Source organism: Mirounga angustirostris, unplaced genomic scaffold, assembly GCF_029215605.1.
Source record: "Mirounga angustirostris isolate CCGP_5_RB_7025 unplaced genomic scaffold, mMirAng1.0.hap1 SCAF_1, whole genome shotgun sequence".
NCBI classification, from domain to species: domain Eukaryota; kingdom Metazoa; phylum Chordata; class Mammalia; order Carnivora; family Phocidae; genus Mirounga; species Mirounga angustirostris.
The window spans coordinates 96,426,777-96,435,959 of record NW_026991709.1 but is presented as its reverse complement, the minus strand read 5'-3'; the positions used below and the strand labels follow the sequence as shown (position 1 = coordinate 96,435,959).

The 9,183-nt window shown below is 37.2% G+C and overlaps 1 pseudogene; it reads left to right on the top strand.

Moving 5' to 3' along the window:
- The first annotated feature begins 4,084 nt into the window (after window positions 1-4,084).
- Window positions 4,085-4,588, top strand: LOC123834605 (ferritin light chain-like; annotated as a pseudogene).
- Window positions 4,589-9,183: the final 4,595 nt, after the last annotated feature.

Genomic DNA, 9,183 nt, shown 5'->3' with positions numbered 1-9,183 from the left:
GACTCTCATCTGAGTGACTGAGACACACACCACACCACCCCCTCCACACACACATACCTCCATCAGGCAAAGGGAAATGCATTAATATGCTTAAGTTGCCATCTTATATTCGTCATGAAGGGCCCATCAGTTATTAGAACTTACAATGTCATTTGAAAGATGTATAAGGTAATGTTGTTACGGAGTTCCTTGAATAAAGTCAGTTCTAAATATAGTCATTTTTGTTTGAGTGAAATATCAAATTGGAATAATCCTCCAACCTTTCCTTCGAGGGTGATTACTCTCATTACCTACCACCAATAGATCTATAATCTAACTAGTATATTTTTGATTCAGAATGTTTTGCTTCATGGACACTCTATTTCACTTTTTTGTTTTTTCATCCTTAAGTCCAAGAGTATAATGAATGTTATGATGATTTGTAAATGCAAATACACACAATACTATAGTTTAATAAATCACAAAAATCAACTAAATATGGTCAATATTATCAAAATTATAGAACCAAACATCTTGCAGGGGGAGAAAACTCATAATTCACAATGCACAGTGGGTAAAGTGATTTTGCCTTTTAAAGCAGACACATTCCATTCAGCATATGAAATTTAAGTTGGGGATTCTTATCTGAGTTAGGAAAATTTTAATTTGTATTCAAAAATGAATTGCACTTGCAAACAAGGCTGTATATTGAAGACTGTACATAACTGTCTTTTAAATTGTCAGAAATGCACTTCTTGAGAATTACCCAAAGTAATGTGCAACAATTACCTTTATATTGGGTTTTGATCAATTGTACAGCATATTTTCTCAAAATTATCAGTCATAAAGAAAAGCCTTCAGCAAAGGTAAAGCCTAAAAATAGTTTATTGCATTCACATTTACTCATTTATGTTTTTCATTTCTCTATATTAAGATTTTTTTGACCTCATTTCCTATATTATCTCTAACGCAATGTACCTGAACATTTCTTGATGTTTTACTTAATTTTTTGCAACGCGAAGCTTTCAATACTGAACACAGGTAATTACCTAAAAGATATCTTTGCATTTATTTGCCAAAAGTCATTTTTCAGAAGTGCTTTGTTGTTGCAAATGATAGACTGTTGGAATACTATTTCCTCTTAATTAAAGAACAGCCTGATTCCTGTGAGACTTTATGGTAAGCAGAAGTAAAATAAGACTGTATCTCATACCTTTCTCAGCCAAACTGGTAGAAAAATACTTAAAACTTTGAAAGATTAAAAAATGTGCCCAGGGATGAAGTTATCAGTTTTGTGGAGCTAAAATTTATACAATTGGTGGGAGGGTAGGGCAAGAGGCAGGGGAAGCTCTAAAAAAATACATTACTAATACAAAATTAGGCCAAGGAGGAAGTCAGTGAGGGACCCTAGAGCTTAGTATTCATTAGCTTCATGGCAAACTCATTCTGACTGTTCACTAAAAACATATCTCTATACTTATTTTTAAACTGGTAAAATTGCTAAATCTACATTAAATCTCTATCACATTTCAACAGATTGAAAATTAAGAATTAAAATCAATTCCAATATGGAAAATAGGCCAAGTGCTGCCAGAGGTAAATATTATGCTGATAAAGCTTTATTATGAAAAAAAATTACTAAGCATTAAGATAAAACCTGATCATTATAAAATTCTAACCATCACCTCCCCTTTGCAATCCTTATGTTAGGGAAGACCAAATGGCAATTTTTCTTCATTTACTTATTGTTTTTGTTTTGTTTTAAATCTAGCCAAAAAATAAAATAAAATCCACTGGCTTTTCCAAGTATCAATAAATCTATGATCATACAGTGAAAATCTGAGGTTACACAAACCTTGAAGCTGAAAGAAAAACAAGGACTTTTTTGAACTAAACCTAAAGTCAAATTATGATTCTACCTCTGTTGCCTGAGAATATAATTTCATCTTCCTTAGAATGAGTTTGCTTATCTGTAGAAGGTAGGACCAGAACCCCTCCCCAAAAGTAATGTAACAATTAGAGTTGATACATGTGAAATTTTGAACATGTGGGAGATTAAGTTAAATAGTAGTTTGTAATGCTAAACTGTCACAGTAGCATCCTCTAACACTGTCTACAAGGAATTTCACTTCAAAAATACATTTATGCACAACTGACCAAAGCAACTGAAACCAATACATAGGACTCGCTCTTCCCTTCAGTGTCCTTTAGTGCAATGGATAAAGTGTTTGTGGCTATGATTTTGTTCACGATTCCAAGCTGCCAGTTTGGCTGGACAGGTTAATCCAAAAATCACATTCAAGTGAAAGCTGGAATTCTGCTCATTTTGCCATATCCTAGTAGAAATTAGAGAGACTTGTGATTTCTGTTTAAAATGCAGAAAGCTGGAAAGGACATCGCTTCCACTGTTACAACAAAAACAACCACAAATGCCAGACAATCAACAAATTCAAAACTTTCTTGAACCCATCAGAGAAGTAAGGTCACAGAGCAAACTGACCTGATATGTAAGGAGAAAAGCTGCTTCCAAGAAGAAAAAGGATATGAGCATTTGCATGCCCCAGGAGAATCTGCCTGTTGCCAAAGAAGACGGTAGGACAAATTCAGGTAAAAATTTTAATCCATTTCTAAAGGCCAAGTGTGGGCGAGAATGAGAATATAGAATCCCTGGGAGCCACAGACACAATCTGCATCCACACCTCCTCATGGATTCGTCAAAAACCTCACATGAGCCCCACAAAAAAAAAAAAAAAAAAAAAAAAGATTGGGGTAGGGACCTGAGGTCTGAGAAACTTCCATCCCCGCACAAGTGTTAGAGAGGTAAACAGCTGTTGAAAAAGCACAAATTCCTGCCCACACTCTTCTCACCTAACTCCTCCCACAGAAAAAAGACTTAAGTATTTGGGCTTAATGCAGCAAAAGCCTGCAGCTGAGGGAAGGGAACAGAAAAAATAATCCTCTCTTCCAGGAGCTGCGTGCTTGGACCATACCATTAGATATCTCAGCAGGGTTGTTATTTTTTTCTGTTTGTTTTTTGTAGAAATTGAGAAGATGATCTTAAGTTTTTATGAAAAGATAAACTTAATTAGCCAAAAGAATTTTGAAAAAGCTGAACAAAGTTTGAGGTTCACAGTAACTGATTTCTAGACATAAAGCAGCAGTCAAGATAGTTCTGTGCTGGAGAAAGGATAGACCTGTGGGCCCATGGAACTGGATGGAGAGTTCAGAAACTGAAATAGACCTACACATATACAGCTGACCCTTGTATAATACGGGGAGGGGTGAGGGTGTTAGGGGTGCCCACCCTGGTTCAAAAATCCACATATAACTTTTGACTCCCCCAAAGTTAACTACAAGTAGCCTACTGTTGACCCAGAAGCCTTACCAATAACAGTCTATTGGCACATATTTTGTATGTTATATGGATTATAGACTATATTCTTACAATAAAGCTAGAGAAAAAATGTTAGGAAAATCATGAGAAAATACATTTACAATACTGTAAAAAATCCTCATATAGGCAGAGTGCCTGGAGATCCCCAAGATCTGTCTCTTGCTTCAACAGTGTTAGATGATATTACTCAGCCGTCAGAAAGGATGAAATCTTACCATTTACATCCACGTAGATGGAACTGGAGGGTATTATGCTGAGTGAAATAAGTCAGAGAAAAACAATTATATGGCTTTACTCATGTGAGGAATATAAGAAACAGCGCAGAGGATCATAGGGGAAGCGAGGGAAAAACAGAATGAGAAGGAATCAGAGAGGGAGACAAACTATGAGAGGCTCTTAATTATGGGAAAGAAACAGGGTTGCTGGAGGGGAGGTGGGTGGGGGGGTGGGGTAATTGGGTGTTGGGCATTAAGGAGGGCACGTGATGTGATGAGCACTGGGTGTTATATGCAACTGATGAATTACTAAACTAATGATGTTCTATATGTTGGCTGACTGGATTTAAAAACAAAACAAAACAGTGTTAGATGGAGGACTGTCCCTTCTTTTCCAGTTGCAAACTTAGAAACCACTTTCTCAGACATCCTCTGCTTCCAGGACCAACGAACAGTGTTTTTGTTTTGTTGCTTAGCTCCTTATTGCCAATCAACCATGAGCTCCCAGATTTCTCAGAATTATTCATTTCAGGTGGAGGCTGCTGTCAACCACTTGCTCAACATATATCTGCAAGCATCTACGCCTACCTTTCTCTGGTCTGCTTCTATTCCCACCACGATGATGTGGCTCTGGAGGGCATGGGACACTTCCGTGAGTTGGCCGAGGAGAAGCACAAACGCTCCAGCTTTTCTCGAAGATGCAAAACCAGCACGGCAACAGCACCTTTTCCAGGATGTGCAGAAGCTATCAGAGGATAAGTGGGGTAAACCCTGTACGCTATGGAAGCTGCCATAGTCCTGGGTAAGAACCCGAAGCAGACGCTTTTGGATCTGCATGCCCTAGGCTCTCCCCACGCAGACTCTGTAACTTACTTCCTAGAGAACCACTTCCTTGATGAAGAGGTGAAACTCATCAAGAAGATGGCGAACACCTGACTAATTCTGCAGGCTGGCCGCAGAGTGGGCTGGACAAGTATGACTCACTCTCAAGCATGACTAGGAGCCTTCAGAACCCAATGACCTTTGAGGGGCCCCTCTGGCATTTCTCTGGTGTCAGGGCTTCTGCCTGAACCTCTCCCTGCAGCTACTAGGCTGCTTTTTAACCATCCTGGAGTCCTTTTACAAGCTGTGGACCAACTGGAAACAATAAAGCTTTTTGCAGGGCTGGGGTATGGGGTGGGGGATGGGATCCGCCTATAATGGGACTCAAGCAGTTCAAACCCATATTGTTCAAAAGTCAACTGTATGTTCAATTGATTTTTCAATAAACATGCAAGGAAATTCAATGGATAAATGATAGTCTTTTCAATAAATGGTGCTGGAAAAGTTGGATATCCATAAACAAAATAAAGAACCTTCACTTCTACATTTTGCCTTATATAAAAATTAAATATAAATTGATCATAGAAACAATCAATTAAAGAACAGATTGATAGGTTGGACTTCATCAAAACTTAAAATACCAGCTTTTCAAAAGATAAGATTAAACAATAAAAAGACAAGGCATAAGGGCTCCTGGGTGGCTCAGTCGGTTGAGCACCAGATTCTTGATTTCTGCTGGGGTAGTGATCTGGGTCATGGTTGTGGTTTCATGACTGTGTGCTTTTTTCAAAATTCTCAGAACTATACAATAAAAGGGTAAATTTAGCTATTTGTAAATTTTACCTTTATTAAAGAAAATGAAAAAAGGAAGACGCATTAGTTTGACCCCTGAATATTCAAGACTGATTGTAATTATAAAAAGTGAACCCATTACATAGCCCATAAAAGCATTAAAACTGCAATTAAAGCATTTTTTAAAAATAATCCACAGTCCTGTGATCCCAAGATGTCACATTCTTTTATTTTTTTATGTACTGTCTATGTATACCTTTTAAATAGAAACATATTCATAACCATTTTCCATTTGTACACTATTCCATCTAATTAAAGTATAATTGACTTAACCTTCCTTCATTAATGGACATTTGGACTACATTATAATGTCTTAGTATGATAAGCAAAACTCCATCCAACATCTTGATACACATAATCATTTTTTCTTTTGATTGCTTTCACTTGGGGTAAATTTCAATGCAAGGAATTACAGCAAAGAGCACTTAATTTTTCTTCACCAGTTTGATAATTTTTTCCTAAAAAGATTTTTACTTATTTTTCCATTCCCATAACAGAAATTAGAACAATTTTATAATCTCTCATATTCACTAATATATACATATGTAATATTTTCAACTTAATATATGTGAAATGGGGTACGTTGCTTTAATTTCCATTTTTCTTTTGTATTACTGATTATATAATCTCCAAGTTTTGTTTCAAATTTCAAATCCATTTGAGGTATAGTCCATCCATATCCTTTGTCCATATATATATTTAATACGTACGAACATGGCAGTCTTGCCATGGATAAGTAATATTTTCCTAAACGTTCTCTTCCAGATTTATGACAAATTATACTAGGAATCTCTACTAAGTAAAATGAAGCTAGGGACCATGTGTTGCACAGTGGGTACCATATGCTAATACTAGACGCTCAAAAAATATTTGTTGGAAAAAGAGGAAAGAAGAAAAGAAGGGTGAGAAATTTACTCCTCATGTGAAGAGCAATTATAAACAAGGAGTAATCATCTTAACAGGGAGGTCTGGGAGAAGTCTCTATCTTTTTCTTATAGGAATTTTGAAGCTTGCCATATTTTTCCCTTTTAAAACTTTTACCTATTCAACTTTAAAATATACTTCTATTTCTAAGGGGAAGATGAAGTATCATCTGTAACTGGAATACTATATTTCTACCAGGAAGATGTGACAACTCTCAATGTATTTGGTTCTGAAGGTTTTGATTGTTTATTTTGCAGAAAGGAAAAAGTGCTAGAGTAGGGGAGGTATAGTAATAGACCCAAACTGCTCAGTTTTGTTTTGATTTGTTTTTTAACTTCCCCTTTCCTGTCATTTTACTATGTATGACACCGATCTTATTCAAATGAGGTATTTTTGTTTGTCAAGTGAGATGGCAAATGTAACAAGTACATTTCGGGCAGAATAGTGGGAATAGTGAGAAATCTGTCTTTGACAAGGAGTAGCAGCATCACAGATTAGTGGCTCCATGTGAGAACTGTACTATACAAAATCATCTCAGCCCACCCCCAGCAGAATAGCTCATGAGATATTGGTGGTCCCTCTGGAGTGCTCAGAGCCAATTCTGCTAATGCAGGGGGATGGTGTGTACATCAGAGCAAAGCTGGGGTAATCCTGGCAAGTTGGGTAATGATAATTGGTGATGAACACTGGCCTTTCAGAGAGGCCAGAATCAAACCACATCTTTCTTTTCCCTATGAATGACAGAGCTCTGTATTCCATTGTCACACTAAGTCCCCCACATACTACATCTGCAATACCTTAATAAAATGAAAGCAAACATTATTTGCAACATTAGCTATAAGTCATACACAATTTGGCAGGTCCAATTTGCATTTGAATAATAAATTGAAATGAACCCAACAAATACCAAGTTTGTAGCAGAATAACAGTGGAAAATATACACGTAAGGTTATTACTATCCAGGTGGCAAAAGATACAAATGAATGTTGGAGGTGAGCATAAAACTGTCCAGTGTTTTATTCATTGATATTTATGAAAATGTACAACTAGTTTATTATTTCCATTTCCTGCACTGAATTACACAGCAGGAACTTATCAGAGAAACCAGTTAATATTGACAATATATCGTCTGTTATAACTGGTAGAATGGCTCAAAATAGCAAATAGCACTCTTGAATCCCAGGGATCTCCAGAATGACATACTCTCCAAACTTTACCTCAACGATAAGGGAGAAAATAATTTGGGATTACAGGAAAGCAACCACAATAGAGAAAAAAATCTGAGATTAAAGATAATGTGGTTAGGGCGCCTGGGTGGCTCAGTTGGTTAAGCGACTGCCTTCGGCTCAGGTCATGATCCTGGAGTCCCTGGATCGAGTCCCGCATCGGGCTCCCTGCTCGGCAGGGAGTCTGCTTCTCTCTCTGACCCTCCCCCCTCTCATGTGCTCTCTCTCATTCTCTCTCTCTCAAATAAATAAATAAAATCTTTAAAAAAGAAAAAAAGATAATGTGGTTAAACTCTGTGGGATCAATGATACTACCATAAATTAAGCAGTTATATGGAGGGAAAGCATGGAGGAAAAGACCAAGGGATTTTTTGATATAAGAAAGTAGGAGATATTGGGAAAGATTTAGTTTATTTGTTCATTCACAGATTCATTTATCAAAATATTCACTGAATATCTACCACTTCTGAGCCCTCTGGTAAGATCTTGAGATAAAAAGATAAATGTTACAAAAGATCATTTTTTAAGGGGTGCCTGGGTGACTCAGTTGGTTAAGTGTTTGATTCTTGATCTCAGCTCAGGTCTTGATCTCAGGGTCGTGAGTTCAAGCACCGCATTGGGCTCCATGCCAGGAATGGAGCCTACTTAAAAAACAAAACAAACAAAACAAAAACAAACCACAACAACTTACAATTCAGTGGGGAAGACCATATTTAGAGAGATAGTGTAAAATATGAAAGTCCTATACTAGAATTATGTACAAGGAAAACATTTATAAGTCTTTAAGATGGGCACTAAACTCTTCTGTTAGCTGTCCTACAACGACACTAAACCTTAAAGGATGAATAAATGTTATAAATGCGATCAGTTTGTTATCAGCATAAGAAAGAATCCACAGCGCAATTATAAATAATCTATATTTTGACAGTGAGACTCAGTCACATATCTAATATTTGTGACAAAAATTATTATTTTTAATTTTTTTAGTATTTTATTCATTTATTTTATAGAGATTGAGGAGAAGTATGAGTAGAGGGAGGAGCAGAGGGAGAGGGAGAAGCAGACTCCCCGCTGGGCAGGGAGCCCCATGAGAGGCTCCATCCCAGGACCCTGGGATCATGACCTGAGCCAAAGGCAGACACTTAACTGACTGAGCCACCCAGGTGCCCTGAGATAAAAATTATTAAGAACACAAACATTTCCTCTTCCTTTTGCTGGCTCTGAAGACCTGAGCTTTGATTGATCTTTCATCAACACAATAGCTTTGTTCATTTACTGCCCAGCTGTTTGAATTAGAAGACCTGAAGGAACAAACCTGATTCTTGACCCTGGACCAGGTTAGAGCTGACAGATAAACAAGGCCCTAGTGGGAAAGGCAAAGCATGTGTGCCTCTCGCTTTCAGGAATGTAAGGTCAGGGCTGCTGATTTTTGGCAAAAGGCCCCAAAGAAGGGTCTTGGAGAACCCTTCGAAATTATAAACGACAAAATAAGAATTTTCTGGACCTGTGATTCTCACATTTTATACTCTCAACCTTATAAAGATGATTGGAACATTTTGGGGGTTGAGAGATGTATTAAAGAAATGGTAGTAAACTTGAAAAATCACTACAATTTGAGAAATTATAAGATATTTGAGAATGCCTCTTTTTCAGTTATGTTTGGTACAGGGTATCATGTGATATGCAAGTGTCATGTTGTGACTCCAATTAAATTGCCAAGAATTCTAGCAGGGCAATGTTCCTGTTCCCTGTAACTCAGATTCCACAATTT